This window comes from Gymnogyps californianus, unplaced genomic scaffold, assembly GCF_018139145.2.
Source record: "Gymnogyps californianus isolate 813 unplaced genomic scaffold, ASM1813914v2 HiC_scaffold_35, whole genome shotgun sequence".
Classification (NCBI taxonomy): domain Eukaryota; kingdom Metazoa; phylum Chordata; class Aves; order Accipitriformes; family Cathartidae; genus Gymnogyps; species Gymnogyps californianus.
In genome coordinates, this window is record NW_026114235.1 from 164,368 (window position 1) to 170,829 (window position 6,462).

Sequence of the window (6,462 nt, forward strand, 5' to 3'; positions counted from 1 at the left end):
GTTCAGAGGAATCATCTATTATTAGGCACTTGCAGTGACCATGTGTGTCATACTTCTGTCAGTGGTGGGCAATGTACAGCGTAAATAATTTGTCCAGTCTATGTGAATAATGGACACATAGCTCTCTTCTAGACACTTCTAGAAAGGTCTTTCTGTGGACCTTTAGATATGAGAAAGATGTGATTTTTGGAAAGCTGAACTCTTCCATTAGCCTGTTCTCTCTTGTCCTGAGGGCTTTGTAGTCTGATGTCCATCATGTGCCCAGATATATGTTTGTCTAGTAGTAAAAAGAGACTGTATAGCCCATTTTAACGGAAACTTTTCCTATCCTGACTTAATTAAAATGAGTATAAATGGCTTATCATAAGAATTACTATGCTGAGACTTTGAACCTCTAGGCCTTTCTAATTACCTAATTTTGAACAGATTATGCAAATGTTATTTAAATTCCTTATTGTTCAGAATTCTTGATGTGTGGTGTCCGATTGTAGATATGTTGACATTAAAGCATCACTGACTTAATACTTCAATAGCATAGAAATAGTGAGATAGTCTCTAGCCTCAGTCTAATCATAATAATAATAGTAAGATAATTCAAATATCCAGGATCCCATTCTGTTGCAGGTATTTTGAGAAATTATATAGCTCTATTTGCTAGTCCATCTTCAGATGACCTCAAAAGACCTTTTCTCATTGAAACCAGCTTTAGATCTCCTGGTATTTGTAGCTATTCTTAGCAGGGAGAGTTTGAATAACTCAATTAGCTTTTAAAATAGTATAAAACAGTGACAGAATAGCTTCTTAATAACATTAACTTTCAGGGCATATTCTAGAGCAATAATTTCTTAGTGCTAATATTGACAATAATCATAAATAACTGCAATGAATCATTATTGTTTATCATATTCCAAATATGCAGAGAAGCCATTCCTTTATAATTTCCAAACTGTGTTGCACTGAATCAGATTTGCTGGATGAACTGTCTTCGTCTTGTATTTTATATAAAAACACATTAACTAAACTTCTCAACAGTGTTTTTCTGCAAATGTTTTTTATTATATTAACAGATATCAAGGGTCATGCTGGATAAAGAGAGAGCTTTAGAAGTTCTCTGTTTAACATAAGAGAAGAAAAAAGCCTTTACTTATGAGTTATCAATTCAAAATTCCATTGGAGGACCAAAATACTCGTTTCAGTACTATTTTGTACTTTAAGCCTTGAACAAATTTTTGCTTTTGAAACTGAAGGACAAAGTCCCACTCTCTGTTGACAGAAGCACATCTAACACAGAAGTAAGTACAGATCAACATCAGACACTGAGAAATTAAGGAAACATTATGCAGCAGAAGTTGTTTCAGGAAGTGGCTGTGTCTGGGGAAGCTGCTGATAGAAAAAGAAGAAAATCTTCCATTCATGTTACAACTAAGGCATTTAGGTATTATTATTATTGTCATTTTATTATTATTATAATTATCATTATTTTCCTTCCTTTTCTGTCCTATTAAACTGTCTTTATCTCAACCCACAAGTTTTAATTTTTTTTTGATCCTCTCCCCCATCCCACTGGGTGGGGGGAGTGAGCGAGCAGCTGCATGGTGCTTAGTTGCCGGCTGGGGTTAAACCACGACAGCCCATTTGCTTATCTGAGACAGGATATTTTGGGTGCTGAGAGTGTGGACCAGTATGCCATACCTGTCTCTTTCATAATCACACTAGGCCAGTGTTCACTAGGTCAAGAAGTTTCAGTCCATCAGAGGTTAAGTATCCAGCAACTCATTTTTAAGTATGCCACTCACAATGTCAGAGTGTCAAAACCAAAACTGGAAGCAGCTTTCCAGTATGCAAAGCTTATAGTCTACTAATTAAGATATTTCTTGGAAAGTGGGAAGCCTTCAGGCAATGGACATAACTGAAATAATTACCCTAAGTGGGTGGCATCCTAACAACAGACTGTTGGGTATTTTAGCTTTGTTTTCTTACCGAGTCATGACTGTAGCTTCTCTTTCACCTTTTGTTTTTTGACAGATATATAAATCTAGCTTTTCATCTTCATGGGTTTATGTTTGTTAACAATAATGAAAATGGAAACAAGATCTTTCAAGTGCGACTCATTTCACCTAACTTCAGATTTCTATAACGTAGATTTTACATCTGAGCAAATCCTTGTAGGCTCTCTATATAGTCAGTGGAGAGAAACAGACACTTTTAAGACATGATTCATCTGACCAATTGTAGACACCTATTTTAGGATGACATTAACCACTGCATTCCTCTGGAGTTATTTCACAGAGCTTAGAGTAGCTTAGATGCAAATATCTACCTGTACCCAGATGAACCTTTCATGCTAAGGAAACTTTGGCTGATAATTTCCATTATCCACGTGAACATAATTTTATTCTTGGACTGAGTAATTTTACATTATTCAATGTAGTAATTGGACTATTATTATACACTAAATGTTTGTTTTTTATTACTGCCTCATTGAGCCTTTGAATTTTGAATTGAAAAAATGACAGTTTGCACTGTCCTACCCTTATGCCATATGTGGGTGATCACACTGTGCAATTTCTGCATCATTATTAATTGTATTTACAGCAGTGCCTAAGTAGGAACAAGAACAGGATCATCCATAGTGAACACGACACTCTACAAACACCACCTTCACACAAGCAAGACAAGTGAAAAGCTGGAGAAAAACAAATAAATAAATACAAGCAATATATACTGTAACACTGTTTAGATAACCTAAACAAAGACAAGTGAAGGTGGACTAAACAGATGAGAAGAAAGAAAGGTATGAAGGGACTGGATCACCTAGCTGATCTGCTCAGGGCAAAAAGCAAGTAGTCAGAACTCTAGAAAACACTACTAGGATCTGTTCTGCTCTGTTTAACCTATGTTAACAGTTGCTTTGCCAGCTTCAGTCTCTGCTTGGCTCCTCCTTGATGTTTCTTTCCCATATCTTATCTGTCAGTCTGAGAGCATTGTCTGGGACCTGATTTCCCAAGGGTGTCCAAGACTACCATCGTGGTTTAACCCCAGCCAGCAACTAAGCACCACGCAGCCACTCGCTCACTCCCCCCACCCAGTGGGATGGGGGAGAGAATGGAAAAAACCAAACCTTGTGGGTTGAGATAAAGACAGTTTAATAGGGCAGAAAGGAAGGAAAAATAATGATAATGATAATAATAATAATAATATGACAATAGTAATACTAAAAGAATTAGAATATACAAAACAAGTGATGCACAATGCAATTGCTCACCACTCGCTGACCGATGCCCAGTTAGTTCCCGAGCAGCGGCCCCCGGCCAGCCTTCCCCCCAGTTTATATACTGGGCATGAGGTCATATGGTATGGAATAGCTCTTTGGCCAGTTTGGGTCAGCTGTCCTGGTGGTGTCCCCTCCCAGCTTCTTGTGCCCCTCCAGCCTTCTTGCTGGCTGGGCACAAGAAGCTGAGAAATCCTTGACTTAGTATAAACACTACTTAGCAACAACTAAAAACATCAGTGTGTTATCAACATTATTTTCCTACTAAATCCAAAACACAGCACTATACCAGCTACTAGGAAGAAAATTAACTCTATCCCAGCTGAAACTAGGACATGGGCATACAGCTATTTTTTCTGTAATGTCAGGCCAGACAGTAAACAAGTCTGAAAATCCCCAGTAGCATGGTGGGGAGGAGCAAACATTGCTGCTTGTCAGTTCAAGTTCTACCAAATACACTTGTTTCCTCCCTCTGTGGAAAAAAACAAAACAAAGCAAAACAAACACAGAAGGAGAACAGAGACATGAAGATTTCACCAAAACCAAAACTTTTTCTTTTGAATTATTAAGACCCTGATTTCATAAGCAAAAGGCAGCTCATCTAGTAATTGAATCAGATTTGCTTCCGTGTTTTGCATAGAAGCACAATCTGGCTCTATATGATCAATGTAACCTTTTGTAATACAGTTATTTTAACACTACGTATAAGTATCAACACTCCTGTTTAGTAATGTAGACTTCATTTTGCACTCAAAGATCTGAAACCTTATGGTTTTACTTAGCAATTAAATTCAATTTCTATTCTTAGCATAAGAAGTTAGTAACATAATTCAACAAGCAGGAAGCCTTTTGGAGTTCTGTACTTGTAGGAAGCAGTTGTGTGCTAATTTGGTGATTATGTATATCCCCTCCCTTGGTATCTATATTTCAACAATAGCTGGAGTAGAAAGTCATGCACATAAATTTTGAAGATATAACCTCAGGAGCTGCCTCAGGCTGAAGACCATTATATCTATTGCACTGTTACAGATATAGCACGCTTACTACATCTAACAGCAACAGTTATGTCCTAAAAGATCTATTTATCTGCAGCACATTACAGCTGGACAATATTTTTCTGATGTAAAGTTTTTCTATGGGAAGAACTTTTCATGAAAAACCAATGTTTTCTATAGGAATATATTAATCAGACAAAAACTTTGTAAAATTTGCTTGAAGAGAGTTAAAGCATTCTGACTTTTTCTGGTCTTTCAATATTTCCTAGCAATATGAAAATGAAACGTAGTCTTCTTCAGTTCAAATTACTTGTCATTTGAAAAAAAAGACAGGCTATAAATACAGCTTGCCTGACCCAAAATAACATTTTGAAAAATTCTGTTTCATGGTAGAATTGGTTTTTGTTCTGATTTCTAATGGAAAAAAATTTCATGGTCAGAATTTCTTCTCAGCTGTCTTTTACCTGCCTCTATTGCATGAATGCTATGATTAAAATCAATATAAATATTTGTGTTGAGCCTAGAAAACAAAGCTTATGTCATCAACAGTTTGCTAGTACACCCTAGGATTTGAAATTACTAGCTAATTTCAACTACATTTAGAGGAGGGAAGAAGTCTCAACAGTAAGTGTGTTACTATAAATTTTACAAATACAGCAGCTGGATAGAGGAGTGGAACCCAGATCATTGTGTCCCCAGAACAAAGTTGAGACAGAACTCGACTGTTACACATTTTATTTGGCAGCAGATGGCTGCCAGCTAGCGTTTCAGCCACAGTACTGCTGATTCTTTCCCTGGTGAGGATATGAAAGGTGTGTGTTGAATGATATGAGGGAGCAAAGAACACAAATTCTTCTGAAACAAGGCTTCACTAGTTCTGCTGACCACAAAAAAAGTTTTTAATTGTTAAGATATCATTCTTAGCCTATAGTCAGCAAGTAAATGATTAGCCTCAGTTGCCTCTTTGGCATCTATCACATTGGACTAAGGTTATCACATTGGATTGGGATACGGTTGATGTGATTTCTGATGATCTTACGTGAGACTAGACCAGACTGGCAGAGAAGCTGTCCAAATTGCCTTTGTGGATGCTATATCTAGACAAATCAATGACTCCTACTTACAATGTTCCCTGATATGACTTAAGCTCTATTCTATTTACAATATTTTTTATATCATTATGCCTAAGCTCTTAAAATATGCAGTCATAGAAAAATTTAGGTGAAAGGGACCTCTGCAGGTCTTCTACTTTGGCCTCTTACTCAGCGCAGGACTCATGCCAGGCCTCAACACAGGACTTAATGCAGGACTAATGTCAAGGTTAGATCAGGTTGCTCAGGGCCTTGTCCAGTTGAGTTTAGCAACCTCCAAGAATGGATGTTCCACACCCTCTCTGAGCAACCTCTTCCAGTGCTTCAGCACTATCATGGGGAAGAATTTTTTCTACATGTCCAATTACAATTTCCCTTGTTGTATCTTCTGACCGTTACCTCTTCTTATGCATCTCTCAGAAGAGAAGGCTAGAATACACCTTCCAGTAGTGGAATCAGCAATTAGGTCCTCTTCTTCAGGCTAGCAAACCCAGTTCCCTCAGCTTCTCTAACAGCATGTTCCCCAGTCCCTGATAATCTTAATGGCTGGCTGTCTTTTAGATTCTCTCAAGCCTATCAGTATCTCTTTTGTAAGGTGTGTGTATCTAAAACTAATCCCAGTATTCCAGATGCAGCTTCACAAGTGCCTAGTACAGCAGCATAGTCACTTCCATCAGTTTGTTGGCTACACTGTTGTTAATACAGCCCAGCATATGTTTCGTCTTCATACTGCAAGGGTACACTCCTCACTCATGTTTAAATATGGTGAACATCTCTCATGCCAAGTTTAGTTGTTAGCAGACCCAGTTTTCAATAAGCACTGAACAGCTTCTGTCTCAAAGTCAGACTCCTTTTTGTCTACTCAAACTAAAACATACCAACAAACTGGCTGGGATAGAGTTAATTTTCTTCTTAGTAGCTGGTACAGTGCTGTGTTTTGGATTTAGTGTGAGAATAATGTTGATAACACTCTGATGTTTTAGTTGTTGCTGAGTAGCACTTATCTTAAGCCAAGGATTTTTCAGTTTCCCATGCTCTGCCAGCAAGCAGGTGTACAAGAAGCTGGGAGGGAGCATAGCCGGGGCAGCTGACCCGAACTAGCCAA